The sequence below is a fragment of the Pistacia vera genome, unplaced genomic scaffold (assembly GCF_008641045.1).
Source record: "Pistacia vera cultivar Batoury unplaced genomic scaffold, PisVer_v2 Contig248, whole genome shotgun sequence".
Lineage (NCBI taxonomy): Eukaryota > Viridiplantae > Streptophyta > Magnoliopsida > Sapindales > Anacardiaceae > Pistacia > Pistacia vera.
The window spans coordinates 690,229-695,485 of NW_022196055.1; the positions used below are offsets into that span (position 1 = coordinate 690,229).

Sequence of the window (5,257 nt, forward strand, 5' to 3'; positions counted from 1 at the left end):
GCTGCACTAATCTGACTCTTACAATCTGTTTTGGCAACATGTTGCTTTTTCAAGGTATTTCTAGATTTACATCTCTCATTCCCAGAACAAGAACATGCCACTGTCACATATCTCATCTCTCCATCATCGCCTTTCTTTGACATACGTATCATTGCTTCAAATCCCATTTTGTTACCATACCATTTGTAATACTACACCAGACTATCAACTGAATCAAATACCATTCCAATATGAGGCTCCACTTCTTCCTCTGCACATCCCATATCTTTTAATTCATCACGTTCATTTTCCTGATCATTTAATAGTTTTATAATGGACAAAATTAGAATGTACTAATACAACACATCATAAGAAACAATACAATACAATAAATTTAAAATCATGTTAACGAAAAAGTTAAGGTTCAAGCACAATTTACCTCAACATCGTTGAAATGAGGCAAACTGGACTCTTCCATATTCTGTAATTTAATGCAAAACCAATACTAGTGTTCGTGTTCACAAATCTGATTCACAACAATCACCAACAAATATTCTCTATCGGTTACTTTCTATTGTAACATATATTCAATCCAAAATAGAATACAAAACTAAATAAATGCATAAGTTAAATAAAAACCGCTTAACAACCTCAACAAATCTTTCTAATCTGAACAAATTTTGATCTTCCTATCTCCCTTTCCACCCTAAACGATTGTTTTATGAAAAATTTATGGCTTTCGTTCTTGTCACGGTAGCTGGTTGTTGAGGAAGAAAATGGTACAGCCGTAGACAAGAAGAATGCAGATGCAATGTGATAATCCGAGGATTATACTATTTTATTTAGACTTTTTAACCAGATTTTGGATACTTCTTAGTTCGTTTATGCCTGAATTGCTACTTAATTTAACATATTTTCTATTTCAGGCCAAAACGTGTATTTTGAGCGAATAATGAGCGGATTGGAGTTTCTGGACCCAGAAGCAAGCGAATATTAGAATTTGGGAAAGTTTTGAAGCAGAGTTGAAGCACTATGAAGTTTGTTCCCATGGGAAAGCATCGAAGATCGAAGATTCAAGTAAGGAAGCAAGCGGAGGGCAATTCTGTAAATTTAGAATGTTCCAGGAAGGTTTGCCGTGGTGAAGTTTATTCTTGGCCGCGGCGAAAGAAGCTAGGCAAGAGGTTCACTTTAGTTCGTCGTCGTGGCGAAATTCTTTCTTCGCCGCGGCGAAGTCTACGAAATTTTGTTTTATCCAAAACGCACAGTTTTATTTTAGGAAAGGTTTTAGGTTTTTGGGCGAACTATATAAGAAAAACCTTGCCATTTTGGTGGGGGGTTGTCTGGTTTTCGTTCGGTTTAAAGTAGCTTTTACATTTGGAGAGAAGATTTGAGCTTTAATCTTATGGATTCTTCAATTAGGGGAGATCTCTACTCTTTTCTCTTTATTTCAATATGTTGACTGTTGTGTTTACTGTTTTTCTTGCTATTTGTGTTAATTTAGTTATGAACTAACCCATTTTGTGTTAGGGTTTTGATGTAATTCGGATTTCTATGGATTAATCAATTGATTATTGTTCCTTTTATACTCTATTGCATAAATTGTGTGATTATTCTGATTTTTATTGATTTTACTTGTTGAACATGATGAGATTGAGAAATGAATCATGTTGAGCTTCTTGGGTAATCACCATTGTTATTTTGAATGGTAGAGATAGATTTGAGAAACAATAAAATCAATTTAGGATTCCATTAGCTTAATGAACTTGGATTTGTTAATCTTCAATTTGTTGGGTGTAGAAGATGTAATAACTGCTTTCTACTAGTATACTTTAGGACATATACAATAAGAACATACATAATTAGTATATGAAAATAGTTGGGCCCAAATTTTTCTTTACTTACAAAACATAATTCTTTACATATATCAAAATAACAAGAACACAAACTTAGCGATAGTGAACAGTAATGCCAATCCTCCCTGCTTGTCGACGTCCTTCCGACCGCTGCTCACCTATTTCCTGCAAAAATATGGAAAAACAATGGGGTGAGCATAAAAATGCTCAGTAAGTAAATTCCTTAACTCTTCTCCTTCTTGGGTTCTTTCCTTAATTCATTCTCTTTTCTTTCTCTGTTTCTAACTCTCACTGTTCTTTTCTTTCTTTCTTCTTCTCTCTATTCTTACTATTTTTATTCTTCCTAACCATGATGAAATTCATGGCAATATGCATGAATAAAATGCATATGCAATAATGCATAAAATGCTTTTTCTTTCTTGTTTCTATTTTCTTGTTTTATTTCTTTTCTTTCTTGTTTTTCTTTTCTTATTCTTATTCTTTCTCATTCTTCTTATTCTTTCTTTTCTTATTCTTTATTTTCTTATGCTTTCTTTTCTTATTCTTTCTTTTCTTATTCTTTGCTGATCGGACTCGATTGATGTATCGATTTGGAACCTTGGCCGTGTGAGTGAGTACAGTCCTCATCTGCATGCACTCTTGCAGACCGTACAACTTCTTCTTTCTTCTTAGGCCACTCAATTAAGGTGGCGTGCATGCAGGAATTCTTCTCGGTACAACCCTCATCCACATACACTCTTACGGGCTGTACAATTCTTCTTCTTCTTATGCCACTCAATTAAGGTGGCGTGTATGTGGGAATTTCTTCTTAACACTCACGGTTCCCCATCACAACAACCTATTCTTTTCTCTTCTTTAACACTCTTTAATTCTTTAATGCTTATTCTTCCTTTCTCTTTATTCTTAGAGTGTTTTATTCTTTATTCTTTATTCTTTATTCTTTCTTAAGTTTCTACACATACACAATTATATGCATATGGATGGCTCATGCTTAAAATTTCTTACTTACATGCACTTATGAAATGCACATATGCAATGTTGCATAAAATTAAGGTTTCTACCCAACTCATACTTCACTTAGGCATTTCATCAAACAATAATTGTGCATGAACAAACCCTAATTTAATTATCATTCTATTGGTTTCTTAAACCACCCAAATTGAGAGAAAAACTCTCTTATAGCATCACCATACCTACACGGCACAAACACTCCCAAAAGATTTCTCCAATTCTTCCAATTTCAACCCATCATCAAACCATCACATACACTCCTCATATTCAAATATATCCAACAACAAGCATAAATAATCATCAATCTCATCTCAATTTCTCAATAATCATAACATATACATATTTAAAGGAAATCTCTACTCACTTGATTTTCTTTAACTTGAGTTGGATTTTGAGTGGAATTTACTTACCTTATGCTTGAGTAGTCTCTCCTAAGCTCTCTACTCTTGTTGGATTCCAAATCTTCTCTTAACCCTGAGCATAAACTTCATAAGAACTCAACTTTTACACAAATAAATCATAGATAAAGAGCATGAATTCTTACCTTTTGACGCCTAGAATCAAAGCTCTATGAAAATCTACTCAAAAGCCCTCAAATTCCTTGGAGAAGTGAATGAAAATTTGAGAGAAAATAGAGGAAGAGAGTGGCAATGGAATGAAGGAAATAAGGGTTACAAACCCTTATCATCTTATTTTATACATATGCTTTCCCATTTTGCCCTTACACTTTTTTCAAAATTCCATCCTTGTCCCTTAGTCAATTACCATAATGCCCTTATTTTTATTATATTCTCTATGAAATTCTAGCTCTTTTCACTCCCCACAATTTTAACTAATTTGAGTGAAAAGACTATTTTACCCTTAATACAAGTTTAAGGCATTTTCTTCATCTTCTCTTAAAATAATTCTAACAAAAATTAACTAAGGGCTATAAAACATAATTTAAATCACGTACCTCCATGTTGGGCGTTACAGAAGATTAATAGGGAAACGTTAGGAATTCATAGCCTGAGAAGGTATGTTTTACAACTTAGGGAATTCGATTTACAATCCGTGTATGTGAGTGCAAAAGTAGCATAATTTGTAGAATTAATCCATAGGATCCTAATAAAGTCAAAACCCTAATCGTTTGCTTTACTTGATATTAATCTTGCTTTAATCTTGCTTTAAGTAATTAGTCTTTTAATTGCATAGTAGATTTTTCTTTTAGTTTAGTTTTAGATTCTCCCATAAATCCAAACACTTTCGATTTCTCCAACTTGAGAACAAATAGGAAAATCAGTGCTTATCAATCAATCCTCGTGGGAACTATACTCACTCATCACTTTATTACTTTGTGCGACTAGTGCACTTACTATATTTGCATGTTGTAGTAACAACGCATCAAGTTTTTGGCGTTGTTGCCGGGGATTGATTTTTGTGTTAACATTGAATTTTCTTGAGTTAGCTAGATTGGAGTTTTATTTTTGTTTTAATTGTTTATTAATTAAGTTTTGTTCTTCTTTCTATTAGCAAGTGATCTCACGTTTTCTCTCGTTCTATGTAGTTTATGCGAAGAGCGAGACATCAACCAGTGGTTCCTGTAGATCTTGAGATTGAAAGAACCGTAAGAAGACTTAACAGAGAGAGAAGAGAACGAGAGGCCATAGCTGTTGAGATGACAGAAAATAGAACACTAAGGGAATTCTCAGTTCCCACGGTGGATGGCAGTGGGTCAAGTATTACTAGACCAGTTGTACAAGCCAACAATTTTGAAATAAAGCTGACACTTTTGAAATAAAGCCGACAATCATCCAGATGATCCAACTGTTGGTACAGTTCAAGAGAGATTTGAAGGAAGATCCAAATCTGCATATTGCAAATTTTTTGGAGATTTGTGATACTTTCAAGTCAAACGGAGTGTCAGATGACGCCATCATATTGAGACTGTTCCCTTTCTCATTGAGGGACAAAGCAAAGGGGTGTTTAATGGCACTACCACCAAGGACGATCACTACATGGAATGAATTAGCATAGAAGTTCCTAACCAAATTCTTTCCTCCAACAAAATCTACAAATATGAGAAATGATATCACATCGTTTCTCCAAAAAGAGTCTGAATCATTATATGAGGCTTGGGAAAGATACAAGGAACTACTGAGGAGGTGTCCACACCATGGGTTGCCATTTTGGATGCAAGTCCAAACGTTTTACAATAGATTGATGGTTAATGTGCAAACCATGGTGGATGCAGCATCGGGAGGAGCATTGCAAAATAAGACACCGAAAGAAGCTCATGAGTTGCTTGAGGTTTTGGCAAGTAACCACTATTAAAGACCGAATGAGAGGATGCATCGAAAAAATCTATGGGTCTTCATGAAGTTGATGCATACACGACTATTTCAGCCCAACTTATAGCACTTCATAAACAATTG

The 5,257-nt window shown here is 34.4% G+C and overlaps 1 non-coding gene across 1 annotated transcript; it reads right to left on the reverse strand.

The window, feature by feature from the left end:
* Positions 1-4,898: 4,898 nt before the first annotated feature.
* On the reverse strand, positions 4,899-5,005 carry LOC116132082. The gene has a single exon (XR_004128367.1). It is a non-coding gene; the product is annotated as a small nucleolar RNA R71 (small nucleolar RNA).
* Positions 5,006-5,257: the final 252 nt, after the last annotated feature.